The sequence below is a fragment of the Schistocerca americana genome, chromosome 7, assembly GCF_021461395.2.
Source record: "Schistocerca americana isolate TAMUIC-IGC-003095 chromosome 7, iqSchAmer2.1, whole genome shotgun sequence".
Lineage (NCBI taxonomy): Eukaryota > Metazoa > Arthropoda > Insecta > Orthoptera > Acrididae > Schistocerca > Schistocerca americana.
Window position 1 is genome coordinate 511355079 of NC_060125.1, and position 23810 is coordinate 511378888.

General features: G+C 41.6%; 1 long non-coding RNA gene across 1 annotated transcript in view; it reads left to right on the forward strand.

The window, feature by feature from the left end:
- Nucleotides 1-23810, forward strand: part of LOC124621926 — a 1198997-nt gene that overhangs the window by 835586 nt on the left and 339601 nt on the right. The window contains exon 3 of the long non-coding RNA XR_006980587.1: nt 6460-6576. This is a non-coding gene — a long non-coding RNA (uncharacterized LOC124621926). The remainder of the gene's footprint in view (nt 1-6459; nt 6577-23810) is intronic.

Below are 23810 nucleotides of genomic sequence, written 5' to 3' on the forward strand. Positions count from 1 at the left end.
ATATAAAGGGAGAATAACACCAATGTGCACATGACTGAAAAAATACGTTTTCGTAACTAATTTTTTATGGTGGCTTCAAAACTGTTCTTAGTTTCCGTCTATCATGGCTAATTTAATCTTTTTTTTTTAGTTTGCGAATTTTATCAGGACAGCAAGCTGGGAACAAGAAAATGCCCTGATTTTTATGTGGGTAAGGGAGGCGGGCAAAGTAAAAGCATTGGAGTGCAAAGGTTTGGCCAAATGGGAGACATTTTGTGCTTCAGGCTAAAATCGTCTTCCACGACCAATTAAAAGGTTATGCCGCATTGGAGCTTTGAAATGAATCAATAGCAACAGGAGAAAAGATGTGCCGGACTCGAACCCGTATCTCCTACTTAACGCGAACCGTCACCTTAACCGCCACGGCCATCTGAGCACGCGACTAAAGTCATTGAAAACTTTTGAATAGTATTTGTACGTCCGTTAGATCACATAATTTGTATGTTCTTTCGGGCAAGTCCGGAAGAACAGACATCACGTGCATATGTATTCCATGATCCACTCGTAGGCCGCAGAAAATATCGCTCCCACCATTGCATTTCAAACTGGGCTCGATGAAAATGTCTGTATTGACTCTGGCTACCGTCCTATGAAAATTCCCTTCCTCTGTCGAGAAATACTGAGCAAAAGATTTTTTTTTTTTTTTTTTGCCCTCAAATCCACAAACATGTGAAGGATCACAAATTTCAAGATATAATAAATGTTCGAGAGAAAGATGCACTTACTGCCTTAAGGTCTGTTACTAAAAAAATTCTAGTGAATAAAAGGTGTTCAAATTAAATGAGGAGAATTACACTCCACACATTAACGTATTAACCACCGCACTGATAATTTGAGGCATTACCGTGAAGAGCAGGCAGAACGCATCCACCAGGATATTAAGGAAATTGAGAAGAGTGAAAATAACTCCCAGAATCAGCTTTACAAATTGATTCTAAACACCTATTTTTGAGAAATAATTTACAAACAATTCTATATGCAGACTTGTGTAATCAAATACCTGTCCGTAACTTAAATTTGGAAACGCACTTTTAATTGATAAACTGAAAAATCTTTTACGTGGCAATGTTGCATCACTGCGTTAAAGGTATAGAAGTGTTTGGTATGCGAAACTTGTGAGGCTGTATCCATCTAGATATTTTTAATCCAGGCAAAGCTTCCTAAAACAATATTTAACTCCCACATCCTCAGCACACTTCGAGCTACATCTACAGCTACATCCTCAAGACTACTCGGCAATTTACATTGAAGGTTTCGCAGAGGATTCACCATACAACCACTTTCGAACTATTTCTCGATCTTTCCACTCTCGAACAGCGCGTGAGAAAAATGCGCACCCAAAATTTTCCGTGGCCTCTCTGTTTTCTCACGATGGTCGTTTCTCCCTGTGTAGATGGAAGTCAAAATATTTGGTGACCGAAATTTCGTGAAAGATGTCGCTGCCAAGAAAAACTCTCTTGTTTTAATGATTAACACTCCAACTCCCTTATCATAATCTTGAAACTCACTCCCTATTTCGCGAGCAGTGATAAATAGGAGGTATGTAGACAGGTTTTGACACCGCATCTTTCTGGCTTCTGTATTTTTTTTAAATATTGCGCTGAATGTCATTGACCCAGATCAGTGGCAGTAAGAAATACCGATTTTGTTTCTGTTAATTTTACAGAAAACCCAGTCCATCTTTCCTCGAACACATTTTCAAAATTTGCAACCAAAATAAGTTAACCTACATTTTGCAACTGATAAAACTTCATAGCTAACAAGATCATACTGCTGACTGTGTGAAATACGCTACATGAAAAGGCACTTCTTCCGTAAATACAATGATCCGACGACTTATTGCTCTTAGAAACATCACAGCAAAGTGATTTATATCAACAGAGAACAAATTATGAATATCCATACCAAAGCTCTCTGTCGTCTCTATGGCCGGTAGCACGAATGTTGCAGCATTCCAACATTCTATATTCCGCGCTCCAAGAGTAAACAAGAATCTTACAAGGAGAGAAAAAAGAATGTTTCAGAACTTTAGGAATTGGTAATTGTTGAGGGGGAGACGCTTCTGTCTTGCTTCAACAGAAGACCTACTCTCTCTGTATAAGATGCAGCGCGAATAAAAGCTAATCACTATTTCACTCTGTGTTCGCGGCATTTCCGCCGGAGGTCTGAAATTCCATGTCGAGTATTGTTATCGGCTTTCGATGAAAGACAGTCTTTTCTTTACTGGACAATTGAAGTTCGGTGTAAAAAATATGAGTACAGTTCCTAAAATCTTTACCGGGACTTTTAATAGCAACTGTTCGTCGATTAGCAGCTCGTCGCTCGGCCGAAATAATCATCATGAACATCAAATTTTTGCAAAAATATTGAGAGTATTTTCCTCTTAGTTCAATAAACGTGGCCACTCACGAATTTGATTTCATTATATATAAACATGCGCCTGAGCATATTCAGACAGCTGTTCCCATAACCATCCAACAAAGGACAAGCTTAGGTTGCATGCACTGAGAGAAGCGATGTGATTACTAATATTATAACGCTCAATTCGAAACGCTGTGTCGCTAGGCGATATCGGTTTGCACACCTCTGCTCCCGATATTTACGTAGGAGAATGTTTTTCGTTTTGTGTCTCATTTTAATAGTCAAAATATTTTAACAACTTTCGAAACCTAAGGTACTTTTACAAGTAGCTAATAAGAATCTGCAAGTTGTCTTTTGCCTCAATCGTACATCATTTGTAATGTCCACCAGACCTCCCAGAACTTCGACAGGAATATTCCCGTTCAGATATGCATTTTAAATTATTTTTATTTTATTCGTACATCGACTAGGGAACCTATTAAAAAGCTTATGTCTTTGCTGCGACATTCAACTGTTACACGAAAAGAGATGAATCAAAGACAGTACATATTCCATTCACTTTTTGCCTGTTCATCGTTGGTGCTAAGACGCGTGTGGTAATTACTACAGTTTTGTGCTTGTTTCGTTTTCATCTTAATAAAACAGATGAGCTTTTATAATTAAAATGTTCCTAGTGTTATTTCAACCTTTTAACACCAGGTTTATTAGTGTTGTCTTAGATTCTTTCGTACGTCGAAAATAGTCGAAGCCAGCTACATTATTAAGAAAAAAGGATTTTGTAATTATATGGGGGCGGGAACACAAATTTATGGAACTGAAGACGATATTAGATACACTTCACTGAAGGAAGGCAGCTGGAAATCAAACAGCTTCATTCCATTACTCTATAAAGTAGGAAGTTTATCTTTCTACAAACTTGTGGCAGTACCAGATCCAGAATCAAGTAGTATCATCAATCATCTGACTAGTTTGATGCGGCCCGCCACGAATTCCTCCCTGTGTCAACCTTATCATCTCAAGAGTAGCACTTGCAACCTACGTCCTCAGTTATTTGCTGGATATATTACAGTCTCTGTTTTCCTCTAGTTTTTATCCTCTGCGGTTCCGTGCAGTACCATGAAGTTATTCCATTACGTCTTAAAAGATGTCCTGTCATGCTGCCCCTCCTACTTCTCAGTATTTTCCATATATTCCGTTTTCTCCGATTCCGTGCAGAACCTCCTCATTCCTTACCTCATCAGTCCACTTAATTTTCCACATTCGGCTGTAACACCACATCTCAAATGCTTCGATTCTCTTCTGTTCCGGTTTTCCTGCAGTCCATGTTTCACTACCATACAATTCTGTGTTCCAAACGTACATTCTTACAAGTTTCTTCCTCAAATTAAGGCCTATGTTTGATTCTAGTAGACTTCTCTTGGCCAAGAATGCCCTTTTTGCCAGTGCTCGTCTCCATTTTATGTCCTCATTGCTCCGTCCGTCATGTGTTATTTTGCTGCCTCGATAGCAGAACTCCTTAACTTCATCTACCTCGAGACCATCAAAAAAATGGTTCAGATGGCTCTGAGCACTATGGGACTTCACATCTATAGTCATCAGTCCCCTAGAACTTAGAACTACTTAAACCTAACTAACCTAAGGACATCACACACATCCATGCCCGAGGCAGGATTCGAAACTGCGACCGTATCGGACACGCGGTTCCAGACTGAAGCGCCTAGAATCGCACGGCCACTGCGGCCGGCTTCGAGACCATCAATCTTGATGTTAAGTTTCTCTCTTTCTCATTTTGCTACTTATCATTCCTTTCGTTTTTCTTCGATTCCCTCTCAATACATATTCTGTACTCATTAGACTGTTCATTCCATTCAGCAAATCCTGTAACTCTTCTTCACATTCACGGAGGATAGCAATGTCGCCAGCGAATCTTATAATTGCTATCCTTTCACCTTGTTTTTTAATTCTACTAGTGAACCTTCCTTTTATTTCCTTCATTGCTGTTTCGATGTATAAAGTGAACAGTAAGAGGAGAAAGACTACGTCCCCCTCTTACACCCTTTTTAATCCGGGCACTTCGTTCTTGACCGTCCACTGTCATTATTTCCTTTTGGTTCTTGTACATGTGGTATAATATCCGTCTCTCCCTATTGCTTACCGCTATTTTTGTCAGAATTTCGAACATCTTGCATCATTTGATATTGTCGAACGCTTTTTCCAGGTCGACAAATTCTCGTCTTGTTTTTTCTTTAGTCTTATTTCCGTTATCAACCGCAACGTCTGAAAGGCCTTTCTGGTCCCTTACCTTTCATAAAGGCAAACTGATCGTCATATAACATATTTTCTTTCCCATCCTTCTGTATATTATTCTCGTCAGCAATTGTGCGATATTTCTCACACTTGTCAGCTCCTGCAGTCTTCGGAATAGTATGAATGATATTTTTCCAAAAGTCGGATGGTATATCGCCAGACCCCATACATTCTACACACCAGCTGGAATAGTCGTTTTGTTGCCACTTCCCTAATGATTTTAGAAATTCTGATGGGATGTTATGTATACCTTCTGTTTTATTTGATCCTAAGTCTTGCAAAGCTCTTTTAAATTTTGATGCTAATTCTGGATCCCCTGCCTCATCTCCATCGACTCCTATTCCTTCTTCTGTCACATCAGACAAATCTTCCCCATTATAGAGGCCTTCAATGTATTTGCATGTAACAGTAGAATTCCCATTGCTCTCTTAATGTTACTAGTCCTGCTTTTAACTTCACCGAAGGTAGTTTTGACTTTTCTACAGGCTGAGTCAGGCCTTCCGACAGTCATTTCTTTTTCGATTTTTTGCAGAATCCATTTAGTGTTTCTCCTCTCGCAAGCCCATATTCTCTCATAACCTTTTCTTGCACTCCTTCCCCTACAACCGCATCACATTTACATATTATATGCGAAGTCTGATACGGAATGCGTTCAACGGATTTCACAGAGAATTAACTTATTTCTGTTGGAGAGTACTGAGATACTGATTAATTTTTTCAAGTATATTGTACTGTACTCTTGCACTAGCAAAATCTCTCGGTGTCAACTGGATAACGCTAAGTCTAAGCTGTAGAAACGCCAAACAGTATTAAATTAGGAATACAACAGCTCTATAAAGCATGAACAGGTCTTTGCGTCCGTTTCGGAGTCGGGTCGTCAACCACCATAGGGGGCGCGTCGTGTGACACTGGTACCCCAAGACACGTCGTCAGATCCGTCTCACTATGAAAAATATCTGTGTGATATCTCTGCTGAAGATATCCTGATCAAATTGTTCTCGACAACAGAGATGAGAAGTTTACCCGCTTCCATACGCAGGATTAGAGGTAATTAACCAATATTTTTCAAACGATCTTTGCGTCTGATTTATCAGTATGTTTTAATTTTTTTTCAATTCGTTGTGTAAGTTGTGGTTTCTGTTTCTGTGGGTACTAGCAACTGCACACTTCGAAATTGAGTTATGTGGTAATAAAGTCGACTACGTCTGCAGTTATGGTTCGAAACTGCTATAAGATCACTAACGAGAGAAAGTACGGCGCGAAGAAGGAATACGACTAGAATTTCTAATTGATTATGTGTTTTGTCAACTGTTTGACTTTCAGGTAATCTAAAGTTCCAGTAGTGACCACTATGACCACACTGAAGTACCCATTCAAGCCGACTTACTTGCTGTACTAGATCTCAAAACAGAAGTATTGATTTGACAGAAGTCGCTAATATGTGAAGATAACTGTAGTACAGCTATTAGAGAATAAACATAGTTCTTGATGAGAATACAGAAGTTTCACACTCAAACAATTGTGATATCGTCATAGACACAGCTTCCAGTCACTTCTGTGTGGCACAGTACAGGTAACATTATGCCCGAATGTATTGTAGGCGGCGCAATATAACTGATTTGCAATATAAATTCAGATAATGAATTTTAAACGTCGAGAATTTTTGTATTAAGACCATGAGTTGTTTTAAAATTCGTAGTCCTGTATTTGTTTTGGCTGCGATTACAGTTCCTGTTTCGTTTTTGGTTGCAGTTCGCACTGAGTCCGTGCACCGTGAAGCATGCTATACGAGACGAAAGCCATAAACTCTGTGGGAACGTGCTACTCAACAGTGCCAGCTGTCTCTCAACACGGACCTGCGTCACTCAGGTAAGGGATTATCATATCCGAAACCTTAATTACAGTACCGGCCGTTGTAGCCGAGCGGTTCTAGGCGCTTCAGTCTGGAACCGCGCTGTTGCTACGGTCGCACGTTCGAATCCTGCCTCACGCACGGATGTGTGTGCTGTCCTTAGGTTAGTTAGGTTTAAGTAGTTCTAAGTCTAGGGGACTGATGACCTCAGATGTTAAGTCCTATAGTGCTCAAGGCCATTTGAACCATTAATTACAACAAACAATTCTCAGATCAGCGTCATCATCATACAAATATCTCGGGAATCAAAAGGAAAATAACTTGACGTATTGAAATCAATTTTTATGGACAAGGTGGGAAGAAAAAGTACGTAAGTTGAATAAAATACAATGATTGGGAGAACACCTCCCAACTTTTCTTATAAAGAAGGTGTGCGGAATTCAACTCTAATCGTATGGCCTCTAAGATACATGCGCATTTTTACTTGCCAATATGTACGTATAAAGAACAGAAAAATTTTGTATTTTAAATAAGGAAAGTAACTATAACAGTTGTTCTAAAGCAGTGTGTCTGTTAATAGCACCTTTAGCTGAAATAATTAATATTTTGCGCCACTATTAATCAAACTCTAGCCACATACGGCAGGACAACTCATCAGCTATGGGAATAAATGTGATGGATGCCTGTCGCTCTTTTGTCCATGTCTTTCCAACTGCGTTCGTGGAACCAACCCGATATTCATTTGCAGTTAATTAGTTATTTTCATTTGCTGAACCTAACACGTAACATTCCTTTCAGCTAATAAAAGGTATTCGTGAGTTTGTTACAGTATAATATTATCTGTTACCAGATTTAAGTGAATGCAACAAAAGGTACGGCCATTTAAGTCCGAATTTCGATACTCACAAACTCACTCATCAGAAGCTATAGGGTACGTTCCGTTGGCCTACAATTATTAAATTTGACAAGAATCAAGCTTTCACAATACAAGAGAAGAAAAATTCCTAAAATTGTTAATTCATAATTATATCACAAAGTAAAACAAATATTTTAATCCCATTTGCTGAGCTTCTGTCTGTCAGTACGTTTGTTAAAATCTGTTTTTCTCAGGAAGAAGTAGAGGTATCAAGTTGAAATTTATTTCAAGTACTAAAGTCTACGGTTCCTTTGAGGTTTAAATAATCTAAGCTTCTAAGTCAATGCAATCAAAAGACACAGCCGTATATGTTATATATTTTGGTACTCACAAACTCACTCGTCAAAATCTACAGATGAACAATCTACATACGTGACGGATTAGGCAGTTTAGCGGTAAAGCATGGAAATCAGAATGCCACAGGATCGCAACTAGGCCAAACCCCAGGTTTTCCAGTCTTCATTCTAATCTAGCCTTCACCTCCCAACGATGTGAGAATCCGACATAAAACGGCAGGTCCCCTTTTCCGGATTGCATAACTGGCGTAGATTAGGGACACCTAAGCGCCTTTCTCTATTTTTTTTCTTTTCTTTTCCCTCGAACTGTGTCACGAGTGAGGTTTAAGTGTTTTCGTTATGCGTATGACGAAGTGGCTCACCACGCACGAGACTTTCAGCCGTGTACCACCCACTCCTACCGCCTACCCACCACGCCATCGCGTGAGGTTGCGCGTTGATTAAGGCAATGAACTCTCATTTTGTAGAAGCAGGTTTCTGCAGTTTTTGAATAAGTGATTAGTCGCCAACAGCGGGAAGGTTACCTTGGAAAGGTAAAAGCCATTTCCCTCCTCCAGATATTATCAAGTATAATGACGTCACTATCGACGGGACGTTACACTCATATTTCCCTACCTTCAAATAAGCCTCCAAGTTAATGTCAATGGCATTAAGACCAGTGGATTTCCAGGCTCTGCAATCAGGATTTTCTCTTTCTACCCTTTGTTCTGAGAAGGATGCTGGACAACGATAATATGTCAGAGAACTGGAAAAAAATCGTGCAGCAGCTACATGAAGTGTCATTTCACGAATGTCACGTCCTCAAACACGAAGTGCAGTCTCTTCTACAGGAATTACAAATACATTTGTCTTTCCTCTGTTAAGTTGGTCTGTACAATAATTACTCTAACCACTCGGTCGCCTACAATATCTGCCCACGCACTGACAGTGATCTGCTTCGGATTTGATGTTTCGACTGCTGTGTGGAGACGTGGCGTTGGTCAGAGATGACTGTTGCGCAGGTTCGTTAATTCTACATCTACCATAGGTCACCTCATCACTGATTGTGATGCGAAAAAGAACCCAGAGATGCCGTGAAGTGTAGCAGAAACTACCGTAAAACTCATGTCGAAGGAGAAATTCAGCTTGCGATAGTCCTTGTACTATTTCAAATGATGGTGATTCTTGTGGTTATCATATAGGATATGCAACGTAATTCCTTTAGCTCACAGCACGATATCCGGTTACTTGCGTTAAGCTTAAACTGGAATTATTTGGTTGGTGCATAAGGATGTGGCTTTCTTTAATAAGTTTTAATAAACACGACAGATATTCATAAGAGAGACTTTAATCAAGAATAATATACTCTCCTTCACTACTTACAACACTCCACTAACGCTGGGGTACCTTTTCGAATCCGCGACAGTGAAAATCACGTTGTTTGGCAGCGAAAAACTCGTCGAGCCATGTCCGGAGCGCATTTTTTTCCGGAAAGGATGTTCCTTGAACGTTATTCGATACAGAGCGGAAAAGGCTAAAATCTGAGGGCGCAAGATCAGGTGAAATAGGTACGTGAGGAATCGAACCACATTTAAGCTATATCTCTACCGTTCCACTCTTGAACAGTGCGCGGGGAAAACGAACACACTATTCTTTCCGTGACAGCTCTGAGTTATTTTATTATGATGATCATTTCTGCCTATGTAGGTGGCTACGACAAATTATTTTCACACACTTAGGAGAATGTCGGCGATTCAGATTTCATGAGCAGGTCCTGCCGCAGCGAAAAACGTCTTTGTTTTCATGACTACTCCCCCAATTCGTATATCATATCCATGACAATCTCTCCCCTATCTCGTGATGATACAAAACGAGAAGCCGTTCTTTGAAATTTTTCGATGTCCTCCGTCAATCTGAGAGGCACCCACATGCCTTGCTCATACTGTGGCATCAAGCAGTCAGGCCTGCAAGATGAGTGGTCTGCCAAGCGAGTAGATTCATTCTTATTTATCGAGTAACATGAACTCTAGTACTCACACTTAAGTTACAAGTTATCCTCCTATATGATTAATACGCAACGGAAACACGCATCTGACTATCAGTGCCGCGCGGGATTAGCCGAGCGGTCTTAGGCGCTGCAGTCATGGACTGTGCGGCTGGTCCCGGCGGAGGTTCGAGTCCTCCCTCGGGCATGGGTGTGCGTGTGTTTGTCCTTAGGATAAATAAGGTTACATAGTGTGTAAGCTTAGGGACTGATGACCTTAGCAGTTAAGTCCCTTAAGATTTCACACACATTTGAACATTTGACTATCAGTAATTTGCAGAACTCTGACTGTACACTACGCACTGGCAATACCACATTCTCTTTCTTTTTTTTATTTAACGGCTTTTGTCAACACGTGGCCACCGCAATGAATATGAATGGCGCACACATTATAAATTCGGGACATTATGACAACATACAATTCGAAGGAAAAGTCCACCAATCTTTTTCTTTTCACTATCTTATTTATTCCGATAAATTCTATAACCTAAACACACAAATTCTATAACCTACAACAATAACACATGAGAAATTCCGCCCAGTGGGCATGGCTTTACATTGGTGAATCTCTATATTATGGTCTCGTAATTATTTAACGCTACAGTGCACTTTCTGAATAGGATGGTGGATCTTTTATTATTTCTCACACTTCGACTCTCACAATCATCATCACGAAACTTTCCTCGAGACGGAGCAGTACAAAAGGAACACGCATAACCCACTAATCTTTTGAAACTACCTCGCTACTCTCCCATGCAAACCACACATACCCAAATTACATGACATACACCACATTATAATATGAAATACTACACAGGGAATAGTCACAACATTATCACTTTCAGCTTTCCCACTTCAATTAACGTTTATCCCAGTTTCACACGACACTGCCCCACTTTGTAATTCTACTTTCCTACCATGAACTCTGGAGATATTTGCACGATCTCCTGTGCAATGCAAGCCAAGTGGCGTTGCTGGATAGACGGCCGACTCACCTTGCTTCTCTCTCAGAGTTTGAATCTAGCGTCACACGGAATCATATCACCCAAAGTAATATTAAGAACATATTCATCACACACGCGAGTCCTCAACTGATACCATGGACGAGTACTTCTCTTTATCCTTTGTCTCATACACAGATTGAGACTCACACAGTACTCACCACGTGGAAGTACTCGTCTCTAATTTCAAGTCCTGCACACGCCATTCCTTAAATATTTCAACTTATGGTACCCACGCTATTTCTTAATTATTTCAACTTATTGTACACACGCTAGTAATTCAGCTTAACTTAAGCACACGGAAGTATTTCAACTTATTGCTACACGTGGTTTCATTGTGACCGTTGGTCACTTCCGAAGAGCCGGCCGAAGTGGCCGTGCGGTTAAAGGCGCTGCAGTCTGGAACCGCAAGACCGCTACGGTCGCAGGTTCGAATCCTGCCTCGGGCATGGATGTTTGTGATGTCCTTAGGTTAGTTAGGTTTAACTAGTTCTAAGTTCTAGGGGACTAATGACCTCAGCAGTTGAGTCCCATAGTGCTCAGAGCCATTTGAACCATTTTGAACTTCCGAAGATTACTACAATCCCATTAATATTACCTGCCTGATATTTAATTCTCCCCACAAAAGTTCCTGAAATAGAGAAATTATTATATCAAACTACTCTTAAATATTCCACATGCATACCATGTCTCCACTCTTTTGTCTTTACGGTGCACAACTAAAACAGGTCTTAACAGCACAAGATCCAGCGGCAGAGTGCTGAAACATGGCCGTTCTTGAGGTCCTCTCGCACCTCTGCTGAAGTGGGGGAGCACCTTGCTACCGTATTGGTCAGCCACATTTCAGGCGCTCAAAGCTCAGGTAAATTTCATCTCTTTGGTCCCACCAAAGGTGGCCAAAGGATCGACTCAAAGATGATCATATATTCACATTCACTATCTGCGGTTAGCAGACGACCATACATTCATTCATTTCACAGATCTCACCAAACTGGATGTAGGGATTTACTTTGTATGAGTGCACATGTGATCAATTAAATAAATAAATTGTCATTCTTTCCCGCACTGGTATCTGGCTTCGCTGTATTAATTGAAACTGAGTTATTATTAGAAAAAATATGTTGTTCAGACAAGAATAATGAAGTATGTTGTACCTATTTTCAATGTCGGGCGGTACTGTACCCTTTCAAATCCTATCTGATGCGGATGACACACCGCAGTGTAATACTCCAGGAGAGGGTGGACAAGCGAAGTGTAAGCAGTCTCTTTAGTAAACCCGGTTGTTGTTCTTAGATTGCGTCTGCAAGACGTCTCAGTTGTTGACAGGAAATGTCATCAGAGATGGTTAAACCTCGGGCGAAGCAATTCGTAGTAGACCACATTGTCGCTGTTCCACCATATGCGTAACATTATCTTTTGTGGATGCGCACAGGTCTTTGTATGGGAAGTTGCTGCTGCTTTGTTTGAGCTCAATCATTCCCTTCTTTTCGTTACTTTGGTATAAAGACATCATTCCTCGCCACCAGTAACGAAACAGGATAGAAAAGGTCGTTGTAAGCCAGTTGTGACGAGCAAGCAGAGATGCTCAAATGGCCACCTGCTGATTTTTGCGATTTTGACTTAGAGCTTGCGGTACCCATATGCACGATTTTTGAACCTTCTCCTTTGCATGCAAATACTGCACAATCGTGGAATGATCATAATTCATCACATTTGCAACTTCTCGAATACTATGACGTGGATAATGGTGGATTACTGCATTTAAACGACCTTCATGAAATCCCGAAGGTCTTCCTGAACGTGAAGAGTCACTAATGTCAAAACGATCCTTCTTAAAACCTGAAAAACATATTCTTGCCTTGTTCTGTCCAGTGGCATTATTCCTATACAATGAACAAATATTTCTCGCTGTCTCCGCTAGAGTCACACGCCTATTGAACTGAAACGGAAGAATTTGTCGGAAATGTTCCGATTTCTCCACTTGGCACTACCATTTCCTACCGTCCACAACTTAACTCAGTATCTCCAAATGACAAAATGACAATATGCAAGCTCAAACAGCACCGATGTACTACAAATAAAAAATGACAATTAACAAATAAGACAATATCAACCGGAATACCAACATGCAAATCAAAAACGCTACGGACTCATGCACCAACCTACACTACTGGCCATTAAAATTGCTACACCAAGAAGTAATGCAGATGATAAACGGGTATTCATTGGACAAATATATTATACTAGAACTGACATGTGATTACATTTTCACGCAATTTGGGTTCATAGAGCCTGAGAAATCAGTACCCAGAACAACCACCTGTGGCCGTAATAACGGCCTTGATACGCCTGGGCATTAAGCCAAACAGAGCTTGGATGGCGTGTACATGTACAGCTGCCCATGCAGCTTCAACACGATAACACAGTTCATCAAGAGTAGTGAATGGCGTATTGCGACGAGCCAGTTGCTTGGCCACCATTTACCAGACGTTTTCAATTGGTGAGAGATCTGGAGAATGTGCTGGCCAGGACAGCAGTCGAACATTTTCTGTATCCAGAAAGGGGCGTACAGGACCTGCAACATGCGGTCGTGCATTATCCTGCTGAAATGTAGGGTTTCGCAGGGATCGAATGAAGGGTAGAGCCACGGGTCGTAACACATCTCAAATGTAACGTCCACTGTTCAAAGTGCCGTCAGTGCGAACAACAGGTGACCGAGACGTGTAACCAATGGCACCCCATACCATCACGCCGGGTGATACGCCAGTATGGCGATGACGAATACACGCTTCCAACGTGCGTTCACCGTGATGTCGCCAAACACTGATGCGACCATCATGATGCTGTAAACAGAACCTGGATTCATCCGAAAAAATGACATTTTGCCATTCGTGCACCCAGGTTCGTCGTTAAGTACACCATCGCAGGCGCTCCTGTCTGTGATGCAGCGTCAAGGGTAACCGCAGCCATGGTCTCCGACCTGATAGTCCATGCTGCTAGAAACGTCGTCGAACTGTTCGTGCAGATTGTTGTCTTGCAAACGTCCCCATCTGTTGACTCAGGGATCGAGACGTGGCTGCACAATCCGTTACAGCCATGCGGATAAGATGCCTGTCATCTCGACTGCTAGTGATACGAGGCCGTTGGGATCCAGCACGGCGTTCCTTATTACCCTCCTGAACCCATCGATTCCATATTCTGCTAACAGTCGTTGGATCTCGACCAACGCGGGCAGCAATGTCGCGATACGATAAACCGCAATCGCGATAGGCTACAATCCGACCTTTATCAAAGACGGAAACGTGACGGTACGCATTTCTCCTCCTCACAACAACGTTTCACCAGGCAACGCCGGTCAACTGCTGTTTGTGTATGAGAAATCGGTTGGAAACTTTTCTCATGTCAGCACGTTGTAGGTGTCGCCACCGGCGCCAACCTTGTGTGAATGCTCTGAAAAGCTAATCATTTGCATATCGCAGCATCTTCTTCCTGTCAGTTAAATTTCGCGTCTGTAGCTCGTCATCTTCGTGGTGTAGCAAGTTTAATGGCCAGTAATGTAATAGAATGAATATTTTGTATACATTGTTTCGCTAGTTCCGACTGTCGTCTTGTCATGTCCAGCTTGGATTTCGACTCCGTTACACACATAAAATTGTATGCGGAATGTCTACATCAGCACGTATATTCCAAAATCACCTTACGCTGTGCAGCGGAGGGTAATTTGCGGACCACTGTCAGTTGTCCGCTTTCCTGTTACAGTCACGAACGGTGCTCGGTGTAACCTCCCCACAAAATATTAACATAAATAATATTCACGTTTAGTGTAACCTCCCCACAAAATTTCTTTCTCCAGTGTAACCTCAAAACAGAAAAATTCTCAAACCTCTCAACAGTAAAAATTATAATTATGTCGTTCACATTCAGTGTAACGTCCCAACAAAAAATAAATTCAGTAACCTGGTGATAATACAATGTAACTAACTTCTCAATTAAATTGTCGCTCACTTATAACTTTTCAATAATTGACTGTGAATTTAACCTGATAAATTTTGGACGTCAGCAGTGCTGCGTCATGGCCCTGAAAGATCATTCTGAATAAAAAAGAGAAAAATTCTTACTTCAATGAAGACGCCGGATAACGCATATATATCTGCTCTTAAAATAATGTTTTCTGGCACAGCCCTGTGCAATGCTGGCCGATAGATTCGTCATTTATGAAAGGAAGCAACTGATTTTTCTTTTGCAACAATCGGGATGATCATGGATGGGAGAAATTAGTAAATTCTTTAAATTGAAATGTGTGGTTGTTAAAAATTACTTTATATGAGAAAGATTATTATTTGGACATTTTTAAAACATTTACATGGGACTTGAGATAACATTACTACATATGCGCGAGGCTGCTTTTTACCTTATACAATAATACTCAGGCTCCGACATCGCTGCACCGCGACCGGCCAGCCAACACGATACACCAGACCAGACCAGAGCAGACTGCAGACTAGCAACAACTTACTGCTACAGCTACACAGTTCCTACTGCAGTCAACACTGCTCTCTGGTCAGAGACCTTGCATATCGCAGGCAGCGCATGGGCAATACATCGAAATTACATCTGCTCGGACCTCTTACATCGGGAGAAACGATTGTTGGTAAGCCCCCGTGCGAGCTCAAATTTCTCTAATCTTGCCTTCATGGTCTTTTCAAGAAATGTACGTAGCAGGAAGCAAAACATTGGTTGACTCATTGACTCGTTTAGGGACGTACTCTCTTGGAATTTTGGCAGTAAACCACAACATGATAATATATATTCTCATTTGTGGCGTCTGCCACATGAGTGATCTTCCCGGTGGCGCTTTCGCACCGACTAAACGAACCTGTCGCGAAACGCGTCTCCTGTTCTTTGGATGTCCTCTGTTCCTCTGTTTCACCTGTTAATCCTATCTGGTAAGAGTACCAGACTGACGAGAAATACTCAAGTTTTGGTTGAACGAGGGCTTTTACGACACCTTCTTCGTGAGTGGAGTACACTACTTGCGGATTCTTCCTATGAGTCTGTCTGTCGACTCGCTACGATTATATTTATGTGGTCACTCTGCGTACGCTTACTCGGAGATATTTAACCTACGAGATTGCTTTCAGGTTCGGGAATCATACAATCATATAATAACAGATGTTTCCAGCTGTTTATGTGCAATACTCTTAGAATGTCTGTTTTTCTTCTCTTGATCCTCATAAACAGCCCTGGTCTTGAACCATAAATTCCTTAGTCTTGTCGATAAAGTTCTTAAACGAAAAATATATAGGAAGCAATACAACTTCCCTTGCCACTTCCTGTAATGTCCCTCCTGGTTATTTTGTGAGTAAGCCACTTCACGACGCACAACATTTTGTAGTGTTTTGCTTTGAAAACTGATGAGACTGCTGTGACAACCTCGCGTTGACTGAACACGCCCGTGACAAATCGCGGCGACAATGTCAAATTGTTTCCTATTTCTTAGTTTCATTTTACGCTGTAAGAGCCGCATATTTCACCTACCCTCAGGAACCGGCCGAGCACGTGTTTTACGACAGGCCTCTTTCGTGGATGAATTATACGCCCTGGCATCTGTCTCGTCTACAGTAAAATTTGTGCTGATGTTCCGACTTTAATTACTCAACTTTACTTCATTCACTGCACGGCGATGGCGTAATGAAACAGTACCAGGACCTGTTTAGGTGCATTACGTTATATAATCAAGGTTATGTTGAGGATCAGCTGCCAGTCTGCATCACTGTTCTTGATTACATGCAGAACTTCCTACATTCCACTACAACTTCATAAAAAGTTGATGTAACTGATTACAAATACGTCAGTGCATAAAGCATCGGAGAGCCATTAACGCTTCCTAAGCATTTACATACATTTTGGGTGAAAATTACACAAACTGCTGATGGTCGGACCTTAATTAACACTTCAGGTGCGAGCATGTTGCCTGGTCGGATGAATCACGTTCCCTGTTACATTAGGTGGATGGTGTTGTCTGGATACGCCGTCATTCTGGCGAACGGCTGCTCGGCACATGCACTGTGCCACGAATGTGGGCAAATGGGGACTGTATTATGCTATGGGGAGACATTCGCCTGGGCTTCCATGGGATGTGTGGTAGTAACAAAATGCACCACAGAGCTGCGGGCTTAGTGAACGTAAATGGCATAGTAAATGGTAGGAATATCGGTAGTATCGGTAGCATTGGTAGGGAAAAAACATAAATAAATGTGTAAGGGATTAGCTGGGAACCGACAACTTTTCCTTGTTCTTTTATTTGTTTGGCTCTTTGTTTTGCACATAATTAGAACCACACTTCATTCAGTGTTAGTCCATTATGCATTTTATATCTTTACAGAACATAAATTGCATTTTATAAGTAACAAAAAGTAGCTGATCGCGTAACCTCTGAACTTTTATGTAAGAAAAGCAATTACTTTTGGTGCAGGTACAATGTAATGCCGAATCACAAGAAATCCATATAAGTATTGTTGTTATCTTGCACTCTACAGAACGTTCTTCTTCATGATCAAAGGCAAGAGCTTTCTGTTATTACTGATAAATTCGAAACGTTGTTTATGAATATCGGAAACGTGTTTTGTATATGCTCGACCAAGTGTTGAAGCTATATGTGATACATTTTTGATCAGAGTTTTTTTATTAATTTTATCTCTTTTCTAGAGAACTGTGTTTTATGGCGCTGTATAATAAATCTGTATTGTTTTTGTTTTAATTTTACTACATCATCCCTCTGTTTCACATCACAAATCATCAATTTTCAAATAAAAACTGAATTAAACATTGATAATTTTAATTTTGGTATAAATAGCGTCTGTTTGCAAATAAGAGACATGAGGATAAGTACGTAAGACAAAGATGTTCCGTAGGTTACGCGGCGCCTTATATGAAGGGCTTATTACAATAGTGGTACAAGTCCATTACCTCCACTTTTCTGCCTATAATGCTTCTGAAATTGATGATCCAAACAAACCGAAAGAAAGGTCATCTCTAGCAAGAAGTCATATGCTTGAATATTTCTGGTACCTCAACTGCAGATTTTTCAGCGCTCAGTTAACTTTAGGACTCTGTATCTCAAAATGAACAAAAATGGACTTGTAACACTATTGAAATAAGCCCCTCATATGTCTTAACTCGATTTCTAGACGGTTTACAACTTCCGCTTTCTAAGTGAATCTAGTAAAACACTGGCCGCATCCACAAACAAAGCGATCGAGCTGAGGTAAAGCCCCATAAGTACGCAACACAGGTGACGCGGGTAAGAGCGTAACTGGCCACAGCTACTAGGAAAACTACCGATTCTGCGCTTGCTTATGATAGTCTACGACAGCCTACGGTAGATTCACAACTCTATCCGCCACATATGTGGCGATAGTGCAGGCGACACAAGGGCGGAGAGAGGCGCCCCGATAGGGATCGGCAGATTTCAGCCCCCCGGTGGCCTGAATGGCGCGCCGTCGCTTGATTGGCATTGCCGAAAAATCTGTGGCGCGTTGAATGCGCGGCGCCGGCGCCTTTGTGTCCACCCGCACAGAGGTAGAGGTCCCGGCGCTAATCTTCGGGCCAGGTAGGAGGCGCGGATTACGGCTCAATACCTGCCGGCGGCTAATGAAGCCTGTCGCCGCGTCCGCGCCCGTACCCGCGTCCGATCGCCCGCAGCGCCGCCGCTCGCCGGCCGCCCCCACACCCAATCTGCGGCGCGGCCGCGTTTTAAGCCCGCCGGCTTTTGGCTTCAGCCGCAGATATTGCTACTACACTTGTTACCCATTGAGCCGGGCCTTACCCCGCAGGGTGGCTGGGGGGCGCACGCGTCGCTCGCAACCGCAGCACCACCCCCAAACACACACACACACACACACACACACACACCCCTGTTCGTCCCTAGTAACGAGTTTAACGAGTCCACTGAAGCGGCGACGCCTGCTATTGCATTTCCGTTAGGGCTAAGTGCGGGTTAATGCGGCGGCCGCCGGCTCCAGAGGACACAGTATGTGTCCGCGTTATTACTTGCGCTTCCGGCGGTCACCGGGGTCCGGTTAATTGCCGCCTCGCCTCGGCTCTGCTCTCCCCCATCGGCAGCGGTCGCCAAATACTGGGCCGCGTGCGGCGCGCACACCGCCGATGCCCTTTTGTGCCCGCTGAAAACACGCGCCACGTATCCCTGCGGCAGCGGGAGGGGCTCCTTTCTGGCGTATTGACTCCCTATCGAGCGGCCGTTGGCCAACTCTAGTGGACTCGACTCGGTGCATTGCCGCAGCCTGTCGAAGTGGTTCCACTGTGTGAAATACGAACCGGGTGACACAGGCGGATGACACACAACTTGAAACACTGCTCTCATATGCGGGACTGCCGGGTTCGAAATTGATCCACCAGTGCTGAATAACTTCTCGTGACATATAACTGGAGAGGGATCACAAACAGGGTTCCACAGGGTTCAATTTTGGATCCACTCCTATTCTTTATTTATATGTGAACGACTTGCCACTTAACAAACAACAAGCAGAAATGGTGCTTTCTGCAGACGTTACTAGTGTTATAATCCAATTAGAGAGAATGCAAGAACAGAGATTGTTAATGACTTTCCAAAGATTTATTAAGTGGATTATGCAATTACAATTCCATAAACGCTGCTAAGTCAGATCGTTTTATTCGTTCCATAGGCATATTTTGGCAAAACACCATCCTCATGTTATCTGTAAGTAAATGATACATAATTTTGAGACAATATTTCTAACATTATAGGTAAACATTAATTAGAGAACACTGTTATACAACTTGTTACATGTCAGATAGGTTCTGTCGCTGTCTCTTTGTTTCAATTATACTCCATTAGTGTTCTTGGTGTAATAAAGGTTGGTTATATTAGATATGAGTTGTTATCTGATATAATTTTCGTTTTGTCATCCTTTTCTTCATACCAAAAGACTACAAATTGCCGGCCGGTGTGGCCGCGCGGTTCTAGGCGCTTCAGCCTCGAACGGCGTGACCGCTACGGTCGCAGGTTCGAATCCTGCCTCGGTCATGGATGTGTGTGATGTCCTTAGGTTAGTTAGGTTTAAGTAGTTCTAAGTTCTAGGGGACTGATGACCACAGATGTTAAGTCCCATAGTGCTCAGAGCCATTTGAACCATTTGACTACAAATTATTAAGTGGTTTTCCGAAAATGGACTCACCCTAAAGTTTGAGAAACAAACAGACACACCAATAATTGATGTAGCATACGAACAGCAGACAGTAAATAGGATAGAATGCTCCAAATTCTTCTGTGTATATGTTGATGATAATTTGTGAACTGGAGGCAACATGTTACTGAGCTTCTCAAACAATTATGTTTAGCTACTTTTGCTCTTCATATAATTGCTAGTCTTGGACCAAAACAAACAACCTCTTGACATATTTTGCATATTTCCAAATCCCTATTGTCTTATGGTATAATATTCTGCGGTAACTCACCACTTAGAAAGAAAACGTTGAGTAAACAAAAGCAAGCAGTAAGAATAATATGTGCTGTTCAACCGCAGTCGTCATGTAGGTATCTATTCAAGGAGTTAGGCATTTTAACTGCACCGTCACAGTAATGAAACTCTTCATAAATAATCCATAACGATTTCAGAACAGTGATATGCATACCCGCAGCACGAGAGGAAAGAACGACCGTTGTTTCCCGTTACTAAAGTTGTCAGTGACTCAGAAAATTTTTGATCATTTGTCCAATAAGACAAATTGTCTGGCAGGTAGCAAAGCAAGTTTCAATCTAACCTAAAATCACTTATCCTGGACAAATCCTTCTATTCCATGGACGAATTTCTATTTTAAAACTGGTTTCCTGTAAAATAAATGAACTTGTTTTTGAGTAGTTACATGAGTAGCGCTAAAAGTATTGTGTTCATTAATTTTAACACTAATCATATACACATACTCTGTAAACCGACTCGTTCCGTATCACTCCGATAAAAGAACCTTAAAATGATCTATGAAAACATGTAAGTAACTAACTATGAATTTCCGCTTAAATCTGTTATTATGCTGCTCTTTCAATTCCGGCGTTACTTGCATCTGTGCAGTAACATGGCATTGAATATTTATGCTTGTAAATGATATAATGCACAGATCGCAGTTTCAGGGTAAAAAATTCTACAGTGGCAAATGATGTTCCTTAATAAATGTCGAGTGTTTCCCTTCGTGGTCTCCCTAAATCACCCTATTACACAGTTAAAATTGGTGTATTCAGTGACAGATTTCCTTAAAGTGGATAAATATAACAAATATCGACAAACAAGAGAAACAGCCCAATATGATAAGATCACAACATTATCAGCAAATAATTAGCAATGTATATAGATAATTATTAACACCTATACACAGAACCTGCTCGTATAGCATAGCGCGCAGCGCGCTAGCGTGTGAGATAGATAGGCGAGTCGGACGCAGATCGAATCCGGGTGGTGGAATAACGATCAGGATGGCTGCACAGGCCAGCCGTTGTGTGGCTTTTAGCTTGTTTTCCATGCTCATTCAGACAATTTCTGGGCTAGTCCCCAATTTGCACCTGAGAACATGCAATACATAATCACAGACCATAGTTTGCACAGTCCACAGAAAGGATGCGGACAAGAGTTCCGCCCCTCCATCAGGTTGCGGCGACAGTAAGGGAATCCGAGCGTAAAGGTAAATTGCCAAAACTTGAGTACAGTCGAACCCTACCAGAGGCGACTAACGCTCAGCAAAATAAAGAAAAAGAATAATGGTACACAGAACTTACGGAATTACAGCAACTGATTATCAACACTGAACTTGACAGAGGCCAAGCATTTTTTATTTATACTTGGCCGTCGGGTTTGGCTACACCATGTTCAGATAACATGTTATATAGCAGAATAAAATTGGACTACATATATTTCGTGTCTGGTTAAAGATATAAAACTAGGTTTCTAGCAGATTATAATGCTAGAGGAGTGTATAATGTTGTTGTATGGGAATGGGTAATACTCTTAACTCTCCTATCAACTGAGACATTGTAGGAACTATAAATGTTTTTAATGGAGATGTGTAACGGCATTGGTTCAAATGGGTCTGAGCACTATGGGACTCAACTGCTGAGGTCATTAGTCCCCTAGAACTTAGAACTAGTTAAACCTAACTAACGTAAGCACATCACACACATCCATGCCCGAGGCAGGATTCGAACCTGCGACCGTAGCGGTCTTGCGGTTCCAGACTGCAGCGCCTTTAACCGCACGGCCACTTTGGCCGGTGTAACGGCATTCGATAGCTCTTAAAACATAATCTAATATAACGCTTATAGTGGTAGCGTTGAAACGTTGCACGAAACTACCTGAGAAATATGCTAAAATTTAAAGGCAAAGCGGCCGGAAGCGGTTTTTAGCATTTAAACATTGCAAAATGGCGTGTTTATAGTTGAGTGGATTTTGTATACTAGAAGAAAACGACTGACTTTGTCACAACAAAATCCGAGTAAAATGGGAGACATATGTTGCACCAACATTCCTTCAAATATTTATTTATTTCACCGGATAAGATTGACACTTTCAGACCCTCTCCTACATCGCAGCAGATGGTTACAGGAAAATGGAAATACTAAATAAAAATTGTGCGTTCTCTATGAAGTTTCCGTGTCAAAGTGATCTCTGTATGGGTCACCGTAGTACCTTGAAGCACACTTTCTTCATGTGTATACAAGAATGAATACATTTTTATGAGAATTTCTAACGATTATGGATGAATCCCGAACATTAACATGTATTTATGTCGGGAAACTAATTTGCCTTTTAAATCATAGGTCTCTAACAAACGGAATGAAGTGTCTTTTAAAATAGTCGTTTCTACTTACGTATAACGAAATACCTTCATCGTGATTTTGTGCCAGTGCAGTTCTTATCCTCATAGCCCCAACATTTTTTTTTACTTTTCTTCTCCCTAGTTCTGAACTGGTGGACACGCATGGAATTCGAGCTGCTACAATGTTGATTCTTCTCGCTGCCAATTTTGGCGATCACATGGTGTCGTGTGCAATACACCTGACACTACAGTAATAATTGTTTAATGCTCCATTTCATTTTGCACATAACAAATTTACAGCAGTGAGTATCATTTGAACATGACCTCATATGCCATTGGATACCCACTTATCTCACGCACCACGTATTAATCGTTCGCTTTGAGAAGACTCTCGGAGCAGTGGCTGATGGTAGCAGATGTTTCGATAGAAGTTAAAAGACTGAGTGCGACTTCGGAGAGATATTCACTTGTTTCCAGTCGCTAGCAAACTTATTTTCAATATTATGTGCAAAGAGTCTTCATTGAACGTGTTAATTTCAAATTCAATTACATATAACATTTCTGTGATCCTTAACGCAGCTTGCTACGTCTACTTTCGCGTACACATACATAAATGCACTTAACACTGCATAGTCATCTGGATGAAGTTGACTAAATGATCCGCGTATCATTCGTGCGAACGATTTCAAAACCAACTTCGATAATTTTGATATGAGGAATGACTTGAGTTGGCTGATCGATTTTACTGATTTTTCCATTTCAGTTTTTCCCTGTTTTCATGTTGTTCCTTTCTTACGGGCGACAGGGCTCTCTCGTCACCGCGGGCTCCGGGGCAGGGCCGGCTTGCCCCAGCCCAGGTACACTCCCAGGAGGCAGCAGGTTTCAGCGTCCAGGTTGAAGCCGTGTTCCCTGACACAGTCCTGCATTGTCGCCTAATGAACAGATGACCTGCGTCAGGATTATTAGACGTGCTGTGTGACTGCATTGAAGAGCTGCTAACAAATAGAACACAACATTCGCTCTTAAGGGGCAGAGACGTAAAGGTGACTTTGTGCGACCCCCTTGAAGTATAATAGGATCATTTCTGTTCACAATATATATTAAGTGACGTAGTGGATAATGTAGGAAGCTCCGCGAGTCTGTGTGTAGAGAACTTACAATGCTAGAAAAC